Genomic DNA, 13,143 nt, shown 5'->3' with positions numbered 1-13,143 from the left:
CAGACATACAGACACACACAACACCACCACGCACCACCACGCACCACACAGACACACACACACACACACAGACACACAGGCACGCACGCACACAACACACGCACACACGCACACGCACACACACACCCACACCGCACACACACACACACACACACACCGCACACACAACATGCGTGCGCACGCGTGTGCGCATGCACACTCACACACACACACACAGACACACACAAACACACACACACACACACACACAAACCACACCACACACACAGACTAGACTCCCTCTATGTTGCTAATGACTCCAGTCTCTCTGTCTGTATCTGTTCAGAACAGGTGTGGGACCTCGTTCGGCTGCTGCATTCAGCCGTAGGTAAAGGTGGGTGGGCGCTGGCTGGCTGCTCCTGTCCCACCGCTGCGCTCTGTCCCCCAGAAAGTTCTTCCAAGGGTCCCCATCTGTCTCCCTCCGCTCCTCCTGCCACATGGCAGCCGTCCCTCGCCGAGTCTGGTCCATTCTTCGTCCGGCTTCGCTCACGCCTGCTCGCCACCGCATGCTGTGTCTGTTGTCTCACCACAATGAGGCGGAGAATAGCTGCACCCACCCATAATCCTCAGCTGTACAAGGTTTTTTGGCGAGGGTGGAAGCCAAGTACAAATTGTAAACAGGTTATTATTTCGCTGTAATGTAACGTTAGCACACTCCAACTGGAAACGAGAAATGTACCTCAGCTCCTTTTTCATGTGGCTAGAGGTTTTATGGTGACTGATGGAAGAGGCTGTCTATCTATTCCTCTTGTTCTCTGACCAACTTGAGTGTTTTAATTAGTAGAGTTCATTACATGATTAGATGCTTGCATTTGTGTTGTCCTCCTTGTGGAAGGGGGCCACTCATCCATAAAACTGATCACATTCCTTATGTAGAACATGGCACATTTTTTATTGTATTTATTTTTATTTCACCTTTATTTAACCAGGTAGGCTAGTTGAGAACAAGTTCTCATTTACAACTGCGACCTGGCCAAGATAAAGCAAAGCAGTGCGACACGTATAACAACACAGAGTTACACATGGAGTAAAACAAACATACAGTCAATAATACAGTAGAACAGGTCTATATACAGTGTGTACAAATGAGGTGAGATAAGGGAGGTAAGGCAATAAATAGGCCATGGTGGCGAAATAATTACAACTTAGTAATTAAACATTGGAATGGTAGATATGCATAAGATGAATGTGCAAGTAGAGATACTGGGGTGCAAAGGAACAACAAACAATAAATAACAGTATGGGGATGAGGTAGTACATGAAATGATTTCTGTTATGTAAGTAGATCATGGAATAAAACCTAATGTAGGTGTATAGTGTGACAGGTAGTGCTTCCCAGGCTCACTCTCACCCTGTGTACATTAATGTATGTTAACGGTCACGTAGTTCAAATTAGCCACTTCCCCTTGACCTACAGACCATAACACAACCCACGTCATCTATCCCACATTCAGTATAGGCCTTTAGCCAACCCAAGGCGTGACGTGATTGAATCGTCGTTCGTTGTCCACACGCCTAACAACGTGACCAGACTGACAGCCTCCTACATGCCTCCGGATAGTGCAACTGTAATGCCCTACTTTATGGCCCTGGTCAACAGTAGTGCCCTACTTTATGCCCTACTTTAGGGCCCTGGTCAACAGTAGTGCACTACTTTATGCCCTACTTTAGGGCCCTGGTCAACAGTAGTGCCCTACTTTATGGCCCTGGTCAACAGTAGTGCCCTACTTTATGGCCCTGGTTAACAGTAGTGCACTACTTTATGGCCCTGGTCAACAGTAGTGCACTACTTTAGGGCCCTGGTCAACAGTAGCGCCCTACGTTAGGGGCCCTGGTCAACAGTAGTGCACTACTTTATGGCCCTGGTCAACAGTAGCGCCCTACGTTAGGGCCCTGGTCAACAGTAGTGCACTACTTTATGGCCCTGGTCAACAGTAGTGCACTACTTTAGGGCCCTGGTCAACGTAGTGCCCTACTTTAGGGCCTCTGGTCACAGTAGTGCACTACTTTAGGGAATTGGGTGCCATTTGGGACGTAGCTGTTACTTACAATAAGATCACCACCTCTGTCCACGAGGACCGCTTGCTACACGGGCTAACCAGGCCCCATCCACTCAACAAGCTGTCCTGGACCAGGCCCCCTCCACTCAACACAGCTGTCCTGGACCAGACCCAGACCCAGGCCCCATCCACTCAACACAGCTGTCCTGGACCAGACCCAGGCCCCATCCACTCAACACAGCTGTCCTGGACCAGACCCAGACCCAGGCCCCATCCACTCAACACAGCTGTCCTGGACCAGACCCAGGCCCCATCCACTCAACACTGCTGTCCTGGACCAGACCCAGACCCAGGCCCCATCCACTCAACACAGCTGTCCTGGACCAGGCCCAGGACTCATCCACTCAACACAGCAACAGCATCCAGTCAGTGTCAGATAAGGTAACTGTTAGCCTGGTTAAGGAGTGGAAAGGACATGGTTGTGTTTGTTTGTCCGGGAAGGTGATGAGACAGAGGGGGAACAGGAAGTAGATCAGACTACCAGACAGGCTTGCTCCATAATGCTGATCTGGGACCTGTAGCTAAAAAAATAAACTAGAATGGACAACGTGACAGAGTAATTCTTCAGCACTGATCTAAGAGCTGTATGGGAGAGGAACAAGAACAGACTACCTACCAGGCTGTTTCCTTAGACTGAGGCTCAACCTGGAGCCAGTTCAGCGAGCGAGCAGAGAGGAAGAACGTGAAAGACGTTGTTATTCCAGCTTATATCCTGTAATACCTCAAATAATCCCCCCCTTTGCGGATGCTGATCATCAGCTTGATGTGGAAAGGAATTAGCGATGGTTGAGTGGTTCTGGACCGGTTCAGGGCAGACATTTTCTGTCTACAGCTCGTTCTGTGAATGGCATAGTATCAATTCCTGTAAACTCTGTGAAAGGTCTGGTTGTCCTGCTTCTGACACTGTCTCTCCCAACTCTTGGCTGCCACTCGTTAACACAGCCACTAAGTTAAAATTGGCTATTGTAAAAATGAATGAGAACCAAAAAAAAAGAGAGCTTTTTGGTCTTAATTTAAGGTTAGGTTTAAAGTGGCAATATGTAACTTTTTGGGGGCGACAGACCAAATTTACATAGAAATGTGAGTTATAGCTCTTTCATTCTAACTGAAAGCAAGTCTAAGAAGTTGTAGATTTGTTCTATATGCGCTATTTCTAAGCTTCCTGTTATTAAGTTTTGTTTTTTGCATCTTTTTACTTTCGGTTTTGTACACCAGCTTCAAACAGCTGAAACAACAGTATTTTTGGTTGAATATATTTCACAGGCGGTTTTAGATGGTACAATGATTCTCTACACTATACTAGAGTATTTTGTCACATAAATTGAATTTATGCCAACTATTTGAGTTTTAGCAAACAGGAAATGGAGGAGCGATTTCGGCATTAACTTTAAGTTTAGAAATAATTATGGACTTTGCGGTTGCGGTAAAAAGTGACGACCCCCCCCAGTCTCCGATTAGATGTAGTAAATGAAATCTGACACTTTCATCTGCATAAAGGAGCGACATGTTACATTTCTGACCTATCCAGACGAAGGATAGAACCACGCGGCTCTGATTGAGATACACGGTGTGAAACGGAAGAGTCCAGCGTAGTGTTCCCCAACCGGCGGCACACGGCTGGTTTTATTTATTACATTAAATCAGCTCCATTGATTTTAATTGAAGAAATCTGGTCCCAAGTATTCCCACGGATAATAGAGAGACACGATGTGATTGTTTTAAACAAGATTTGAAATGATAATGTTTAGTCAAACATTATATCTGTTGGATGATTCTTGCGGTCAAATTGCAGTGTACAATTATTAGTAATTATGTTCCAGCCCCCCGATCATCCACTCAAGAATAAATCAGCAATGTAGCCGAATCTAATCGATGATCCCTGGTCCCTGGTCAAAACCCGTCTCATCTCGCTGGATTTAGAGCTCTAAAAATAAAAATAAATACAAAATAATTTTGTATAATTGAAACAAGACCACTTTCTCTTGGTCACGGACAGACAGACAATCAACTTTGTGCTTATTAAAAGCTGACGAGTCCTGCAGACATTTGAGTGGCGTCTCTATGTCCTCAGAGGACGTTTGGCAGGAAACTCTCTGTTGTCAGTCACTGTATTTATTTTACAGTTATAAGAAATGTGTAATATTATAGTAAGTCATTTGTAATTTGATTGTTACTATATTTAGAAAGAATTTAAATCATTTCAAGCCCTATTGCTTGATTAATATAAATGTATATATATATCATATTTTGATCATATTTGTATATGTGCCTTGAGCTTGCATCCTCAAAAGTGATTACACCTCAGAAATGTATGACTGTTTTTACCAGAAAGGTGAGATTTTAATCTTTCTAGAACTATGCAGCATTACAAGTTATTGTTTTATGGCCGTCTTGATTTTGAAAAACTTTTGGGTATATCTATTTGGCAGAAATCTACATTTTGCCCTAATGTTTTAAACTAGTGTACCTGACATACAATCCTTCATAACCCTGAGCCTGAATAACAAGCCACCAACACCATGTCACACAGTATAGACAACAGGCTTTTAGGACGTTTATGGAAGATTCTAACACAGAGCACTCTGAACAGAGGTGTAATTATTTTCAGAGCGAGTACTGTGAACACTGACCAGAGGTGTAATTATTTTCAGAGCGAGTACTGTGAACACTGAACAGAGGGACGGGATTCAAGCTGACACGTTGAGTGTTTTGCCCTAGGTGACAACTAAATAGTCAACACATCCTGTCTAGTGGTGAAACACTAACAGTCTGATAGTCAACACATCCTGTCTAGTGGTGAAACACTAACAGTCTGATAGTCAACACATCCTGTCTAGTGGGGAAACACTAACAGTCTGATAGTCAGCACATCCTGTCTAGTGGTGAAACACTAACAGTCTGATAGTCAACACATCCTGTCTAGTGGTGAAACACTAACAGTCTGATAGTCAACACATCCTGTCTAGTGGTGAAACACTAACAGTCTGAGGGTCAACACATCCTGTCTAGTGGTGAAACACTAACAGTCTCATAGTCAACACATCCTGTCTAGTGGGGAAACACTAACAGTCTGATAGTCAGCACATCCTGTCTAGTGGTGAAACACTAACAGTCTCATAGTCAACACATCCTGTTTAGTGATGGTGTAACACTCCTCTGCTTAGGTCACACAAAGGGAATATTTGATGTATGATAAATATGGTAGTACAAGGTAATACACAATAAAGAGTGTATTTGTATAGGAATATAATATATTGATATTGATACATAGTCAGGTACTAGCTACAAGGTGTTCAGAGCAAGTGGGCTGAAAACATCTGTCATTTCTACATTATTTATACAATTTATGGCAGCTCAGATTATCTGTGAGATGTGTGTATTGTTGTGAGAGAGAAAAAAGGAACACAATGAGATGTGTAGATTGTGTCAGTTCAAGTGGCTATTCAAACTAGTGTCGTTGTGTGTAACCAGTGACTGACATGGACTGACTGTTCAGTGTTTTGAGTTGATCTAGTGTTGAGTGTTTTCTCCTTTTCCCCTGTTCCTATGTCCTACCCCGGGGGCACTGGAAGTGGAAGACAGAGTACTGTTAACACTGAACAGAGATGCAGTTGTTAGGTGCACCACAGGGAGTCCTTTAACTGGGTAGGATAGGGGAGACTAGGGATAGGCTGGGGTTAGGATAGGGGAGACTAGGGATAGGCTGGGGTTAGGCTGGGGGTAGGGCTGGGGTTAGGATAGGGGAGACTAGGGTTAGGCTGGGGGAGGCTGGGGTTAGGCTGGGGTTAGGATAGGGGAGACTAGGGTTAGGCTGGGGTTAGGCTGGGGGAGACTAGGGTTAGGCTGGGGTTAGGATAGGGGAGACTAGGGATAGGCTGGGGTTAGGATAGGGGAGACTAGGGGTTTCGGCTGGGGTTAGGCTGGGGGAGACTAGGGTTAGGCTGGGGTTAGGATAGGGGAGACTAGGGATAGGCTGGGGTTAGGATAGGGGAGACTAGGGTTAGGCTGGGGTTAGGCTGGGGGAGACTAGGGATAGGCTGGGGTTAGGATAGGGTTAGGATAGGGATAGGCTGGGGTTAGGCTGGGGTTAGGCTGGGGAGGCTGGGGGAGGCTGGAGTAGACTGGGGTTAGGCTGGAGTAGACTGGGGTTAGGATAGGGGAGACTAGGGATAGGCTGGGGTTAGGCTGGGGGAGGCTGGGGGAGGCTGGGGGAGGCTGGGGGAGGCTGGGGTTAGGCTGGAGTAGACTGGGGTTAGGCTGGAGTAGACTGGGGTTAGGATAGGGGAGACTAGGGATAGGCTGGGGTTAGGCTGGGGGAGACTAGGGATAGGCTGGGGTTAGGCTGGGGGAGACTAGGGATAGGCTGGGGTTAGGATAGGGGAGACTAGGGATAGGCTGGGGTTAGGATAGGGGAGACTAGGGATAGACTGGGGTTAGGATAGGGGAGACTAGGGATAGACTGGGGTTAGGATAGGGGAGACTAGGGATAGGCTGGGGTTAGGATAGGGGAGACTAGGGATAGGCTGGGGTTAGGCTGGGGTTAGGATAGGGGAGACTAGGGATAGGCTGGGGTTAGGCTGGAGTAGACTGGGGTTAGGATAGGGGAGACTAGGGATAGGCTGGGGTTAGGCTGGGGTTAGGATAGGGGAGACTAGGGATAGGCTGGGGTTAGGATAGGGGAGACTAGGGATAGGCTGGGGTTAGGATAGGGGGAGACTAGGGATAGACTGGGGTTAGGATAGGGGAGACTAGGGATAGACTGGGGTTAGGAATAGGGGAGACTAGGGATAGGCTGGGGAGACTAGGGATAGGCTGGGGTTAGGCTGGGGCGAGACTAGGGATAGGCTGGGGTTAGGCTGGGGGAGACCTAGGGATAGGCTGGGGTTAGGGCTGGGGGAGACTAGGGATAGGCTGGGGTTAGGCTGGGGGAGACTAGGGATAGGCTGGGGTTAGGCTGGGGGAGACTAGGGATAGGCTGGGGTTTAGGCTGGGGGAGACTAGGGATAGGCTGGGGTTAGGCTGGGGAGACTAGGGAAGGCTGGGGTTAGGATAGGGGAGACTAGGGATAGGCTGGGGTTAGGATAGGGGAGACTAGGGATAGGCTGGGGTTAGGATAGGGGAGACTAGGGATAGGCTGGGGTTAGGATAGGGGAGACTAGGGATAGGCTGGGGTAGGATAGGGGAGACTAGGGATAGGCTGGGGTTAGGCTGGGGGAGACTAGGGATAGGCTGGGGTTAGGCTGGGGTTAGGCTGGGGTTAGGCTGGGGGAGACTAGGGTTAGGCTGGGGTTAGGATAGGGGAGACTAGGGATAGGCTGGGGTTAGGCTGGGGAGACTAGGGATAGGCTGGGGTTAGGCTGGAGTAGACTGGGGTTAGGATAGGGGAGACTAGGGATAGGCTGGGGTTAGGATAGGGGAGACTAGGGATAGGCTGGGGTTAGGATAGGGGAGACTAGGGATAGGCTGGGGTTAGGATAGGGGAGACTAGGGATAGGCTGGGGTTAGGATAGGGGACTAGGGATAGGCTGGGGTTAGGATAGGGGAGACTAGGGATAGGCTGAGGTAGGATAGGGGACTAGGGATAGGCTGGGGTTAGGATAGGGGAGACTAGGGATAGGCTGGGGTTAGGATAGGGGAGACTAGGGATAGGCTGGGGTTAGGATAGGGGAGACTAGGGATAGGCTGGGGTTAGGATAGGGGAGACTAGGGATAGGCTGGGGTTAGGATAGGTGAGACTAGGGATAGGCTGAGGTAGGATAGGGAGACTAGGATAGGCTGGGGTTAGGATAGGGGAGACTAGGATAGGCTGGGGTTAGGATAGGGGAGGACTAGGGTAGGCTGGGGTTAGGATAGGGGAGACTAGGGATAGGCTGGGGTTAGGATAGGGAGACTAGGGATAGGCTGGGGTTAGGATAGGGGAGACTAGGGATAGGCTGAGGTAGGATAGGGAGACTAGGGATAGGCTGGGGTTAGGATAGGGGAGACTAGGGATAGGCTGGGGTTAGGATAGGGGAGACTAGGGATAGGCTGGGGGAGGCTGGAGTAGACTGGGGTTAGGCTGGAGTAGACTGGGGTTAGGCTGGAGTAGACTGAGGTTAGGCCTGGGTTAGGCTGGAGTAGGCTGGGGTTAGGCTGGGGTTAGGCTGGAGGTAGACTGGGAGTAGGCTGGGGTTAGGCTGGAGTAGACTGGGGTTAGGCTGGGGTTAGGCTGGAGTAGACTGGGGTTAGGCTGGAGTAGACTGAGGTTAGGCTGGAGTAGGCTGGGAGTAGGCTGGGGAGGCTGGACTGGGCTGGGGTTAGGTTTGAGTTAGGCTGGAGTTAGGCTGGAGTTAGGCTGGAGTAGGCTGGGGGAGGCTGGAGTAGGCTGGGAGAGGCTGGAGTAGGCTGGGGGAGGCTGGAGTAGGCTGGGGGAGGCTGGGGTTAGGCTGGAGTAGGCTGGGGGAGGCTGGAGTAGGCTGGGGTTAGGTTTGAGTTAGGCTGGAGTTAGGCTGGAGTTAGGCTGGAGTTAGGCTGGAGTAGGCTGGGGTTAGGCTGGAGTAGGCTGCGGTTAGGCTGGGGTTAGGCTGGAGTAGGCTGGGGGAGGCTGGAGTAGGCTGGGGGAGGCTGGGGTTAGGCTGGAGTAGGCTGGGGGAGGCTGGGGTTAGGCTGGGGGAGGCTGGGGTTAGACTGGGGGAGACTGGGGTTAGGCTGGGGAAGGCTGGGGTTAGGCTGGGGGAGGCTGGGGTTAGGCTGGGGTTAGGCTGGTGTTAGGCTGGAGTAGGCTGGGGTTAGGCTGGGGGAGACTGGGGTTAGGCTGGGGGACGCTGGGTTAGGCTGGGGGAGGCTGGGGTTAGGCTGGAGGAGGCTGGGGTTAGGCTGGAGGAGGCTGGGGTTAGGCTGGTGGAGGCTGGGGGAGGCTGGGGGAGGCTGGGGTTAGGCTGGTGTTAGGCTGGAGTAGGCTGGGGTTAGGCTGGGGGAGGCTGGGGTTAGGCTGGATTAGGCTGGGGTAGGCTGGGGGAAGCTGGGGTAGGCTGGGGGAAGCTGGGGTAGGCTGGGGTTAGACTGGGGTAGGCTGGGGGAGGCTGGAGTAGGCTGGGGGAAGCTGGGGGAGGCTGGGGGAAACTGGGGGAGGCTGGGGGAGGCTGGAGGAGGCTGGGGGAGGCTGGGGGAAGCTGGGGGAGGCTGGGGGAGGCTGGAGTAGGCTGGGGGAGGCTGGGGGAGGCTGGAGTAGGCTGGGGGGAGGCTGGGGGAAGCTGGGGGAGGCTGGGGGAAGCTGGAGTAGGCTGGGGGAAGCTGGAGTAGGCTGGGGGAGGCTGGAGTAGGCTGGAGTAGGCTGGGGGAGGCTGGAGTAGGCTGGGGGAGGCTGGGGGAGGCTGGGGGAAGCTGGGGGAGGCTGGGGAAAGCTGGAGTAGGCTGGGGGAGGCTGGAGTAGGCTGGGGGAGGCTGGGGGAAGCTGGGGGAGGCTGGAGTAGGCTGGGGGAGGCTGGGGTTAGGCTGGGGTTAGGCTGGAGTAGACTGGGGTTAGGCTGGAGTAGACTGGGGTTAGGCTGGAGTAGACTGAGGTTAGGCTGGAGTAGGCTGGGAGTAGGCTGGGGAGGCTGGACTGGGCTGGGGTTAGGTTTGAGTTAGGCTGGAGTTAGGCTGGAGTTAGGCTGGAGTAGGCTGGGGGAGGCTGGAGTAGGCTGGGAGAGGCTGGAGTAGGCTGGGGGAGGCTGGAGTAGGCTGGGGGAGGCTGGGGTTAGGCTGGAGTAGGCTGGGGAGGCTGGAGTAGGCTGGGGTTAGGTTTGAGTTAGGCTGGAGTTAGGCTGGAGTTAGGCTGGAGTTAGGCTGGAGTAGGCTGGGGTTAGGCTGGAGTAGGCTGCGGTTAGGCTGGGGTTAGGCTGGAGTAGGCTGGGGGAGGCTGGAGTAGGCTGGGGGAGGCTGGGGTTAGGCTGGAGTAGGCTGGGGGAGGCTGGGGTTAGGCTGGGGGAGGCTGGGGTTAGACTGGGGGAGACTGGGGTTAGGCTGGGGAAGGCTGGGGTTAGGCTGGGGGAGGCTGGGGTTAGGCTGGGGTTAGGCTGGAGTAGGCTGGGGTTAGGCTGGGGGAGACTGGGGTTAGGCTGGGGGACGCTGGGGTTAGGCTGGGGGAGGCTGGGGTTAGGCTGGATTAGGCTGGGGTAGGCTGGGGGAAGCTGGGTTAGGCTGGGGGAAGCTGGGGTAGGCTGGGGTTAGACTGGGGTAGGCTGGGGGAGGCTGGAGTAGGCTGGGGGAAGCTGGGGGAGGCTGGGGGAAACTGGGGGAGGCTGGGGGAGGCTGGAGGAGGCTGGGGGAGGCTGGGGGAAGCTGGGGGAGGCTGGGGGAGGCTGGGGTAGGCTGGGGGAGGCTGGGGGAGGCTGGGGGAGGCTGGAGTAGGCTGGGGGAGGCTGGGGGAAGCTGGGGAAGGCTGGGGGAAGCTGGAGTAGGGTGGGGGAAGCTGGAGTAGGCTGGGGGAGGCTGGAGTAGGCTGGAGTAGGCTGGGGGAGGCTGGAGGAGGCTGGGGGAGGCTGGGGGAAGCTGGGGGAGGCTGGGGAAAGCTGGAGTAGGCTGGGGGAGGCTGGAGTAGGCTGGGGGAGGCTGGGGGAAGCTGGGGGAGGCTGGAGTAGGCTGGGGGAGGCTGGGGGAAGCTGGGGGAGGCTGGGGGAAGCTGGAGTAGGCTGGGGGAGGCTGGTGGAGGCTGGGGGAGGCTGGGGGAGGCTGGGGGAGGCTGGGGGAGGCTGGTGGGGGCTGGGGGAGGCTGGAGGAGGCTGGGGAAGCTGGGGGAGGCTGGGGGAAGCAGGGGGAGGCTGGGGGAGGCTGGAGGAGGCTGGGGGAGGCTGGGGGAAGCTGGGGGAGGCTGGGGGAGGCTGGGGGAGGCTGGGGTAGGCTGGGGGAGGCTGGGGGAAGCTGGGGGAGGCTGGGGGAGGCTGGAGTAGGCTGGGGGAAGCTGGAGTAGGCTGGGGGAGGCTGGAGTAGGCTGGAGTAGGCTGGGGGAGGCTGGAGTAGGCTGGGGGAGGCTGGGGGAAGCTGGGGGAGGCTGGGGAAAGCTGGAGTAGGCTGGGGGAGGCTGGAGTAGGCTGGGGGAGGCTGGGGGAGGCTGGGGGAGGCTGGAGGAGGCTGGGGGAGGCTGGGGGAAGCTGGGGGAGGCTGGGGGAGGCTGGAGTAGGCTGGGGGAGGCTGGTGGAGACTGGGGGAGGCTGGGGTTGGCTGGGGGAGTCTGGGGGAGGCTGGTGGGGGCTGGGGGAGGCTGGGGTTGGCTGGGGGAGTCTGGTGGGGGCTGGGGGAGGCTGGGGGAGGCTGTTACAGAGCTTAGAAAAATAGGTACTATCTAGATCCTAAAGGGGTTATTCGGCTGTCCCCGTAGGAGAACACTTTGAAGAACCCTTTTTGGTTCCAGGTAGAACCGTTTTGGGTTCCATGTAGAACCCTTTCCACAGAGGGTTCTACATGGAACTGAAAAGGGTTTTACCTGGAACCATAAAGGGTTCTCCTATGGGGACAGTCAAATAACCATTTTTCTCTAAGAGTGTACATTGATCCTGTAAGGTGCTGAGGCTGAGGATGCAGTTACAGACTCCTGCCTGGGGCCAACCGTCTCCCCCTTACACAGCCGTAACGGACCTTTGACAGAGCCAGCGAGCCTGCAGGAAGGTCATCTAATGATCCCAGTCCTGTCAGAGTGAGCAAAGTGGCCCCACAGCTGTAAACTCTGGCGTTTGATGAATGTTGTCATTCCATTGGACTTAATCAGATTCACCAGGAGCAAAGTGTTGTCGTGAAGGGAATCTGCCTCTCAAATGGCACCCTATTCCCTATATAGTGCACTACTTTAGACCAGCTAAATGGCACCCTATTCCCTATATAGTGCACTACTTTAGACCAGCCAAATGGCACCCTATTCCCTATATAGTGCACTACTTTAGACCAGCCAAATGGCACCCTATTCTCTATATAGTGCACTACTTTAGACCAGCCAAATGGCACCCTATTCTCTATATAGTGCACTACTTTAGACCAGCCAAATGGCACCCTATTCTCTATATAGTGCACTACTTTTGACAAGGGCCGATACAGGGAATAGGGGATATGGTGCTACTGGCGACAACCCCTGGGATCTGTGTAGTGCTGTGGTGTAGGTTTATTGTACTGGGTACTGGGAAGGAGAGTCCTAACTAGTTTATTGTACTGGGAAGTAGAGTCCTAACTGGTTTATTGTACTGGGAAGGAGAGTCCTAACTGGTTTATTGTACTGGGTACTGGGAAGGAGAGTCCTAACTAGTTTATTGTACTGGGAAGTAGAGTCCTAACTGGTTTATTGTACTGGGAAGGAGAGTCCTAACTGGTTTATTGTACTGGGTACTGGGAAGGAGAGTCCTAACTAGTTTATTGTACTGGGAAGGAGAGTCCTAACTGGTTTATTGTACTGGGAAGGAGAGTCCTAACTAGTTTATTGTACTGGGAAGGAGAGTCCTTACTGGTTTATTGTACTGGGAAGTAGAGTCCTAACTGGTTTATTGTACTGGGAAGTAGAGTCCTAACTGGTTTATTGTACTGGGAAGTAGAGTCCTAACTGGTTTATTGTACTGGGAAGTAGAGTCCTAACTAGTTTATTGTACTGGGTACTGGGAAGGAGAGTCCTAACTTGTTTATTGTACTGGGAAGTAGAGTCCTAACTGGTTTATTGTACTGGGAAGTAGAGTCCTAACTAGTTTATTGTACTGGGTCCTGGGAAGGAGAGTCCTAACTGGTTTATTGTACTGGGAAGTAGAGTCCTAACTGGTTTATTGTACTGGGAAGGAGAGTCCTAACTAGTTTATTGCACTGGGTACTGAGAAGTAGAGTCCTAACTGGTTTATTGTACTGGGAAGTAGAGTTCTAACTAGTTTATTGTACTGGGAAGGAGAGTCCTAACTGGTTTATTGTACTGGGAAGTAGAGTCCTAACTGGTTTATTGTACTGGGTACTGGGAAGGAGAGTCCTAACTGGTTTATTGGACTGGGAAGGAGAGTCCTAACTAGTTTATTGTACTGGGAAGTAGAGTCCTAACTGGTTTATTGTACTGGGAAGGAGA

The 13,143-nt window shown here is 52.5% G+C and overlaps 1 pseudogene; it reads right to left on the bottom strand.

The window, feature by feature from the left end:
• Positions 1-508, bottom strand: part of LOC115147334 (transcription factor SOX-7-like) — a 2,822-nt pseudogene extending 2,314 nt beyond the window's left edge.
• Positions 509-13,143: the final 12,635 nt, after the last annotated feature.

The sequence above is a fragment of the Salmo trutta genome, chromosome 1 (assembly GCF_901001165.1).
Source record: "Salmo trutta chromosome 1, fSalTru1.1, whole genome shotgun sequence".
Classification (NCBI taxonomy): domain Eukaryota; kingdom Metazoa; phylum Chordata; class Actinopteri; order Salmoniformes; family Salmonidae; genus Salmo; species Salmo trutta.
The sequence above is the reverse complement of the archived record's forward strand: the minus strand, read 5'-3'. Positions and strand labels throughout refer to the sequence as shown.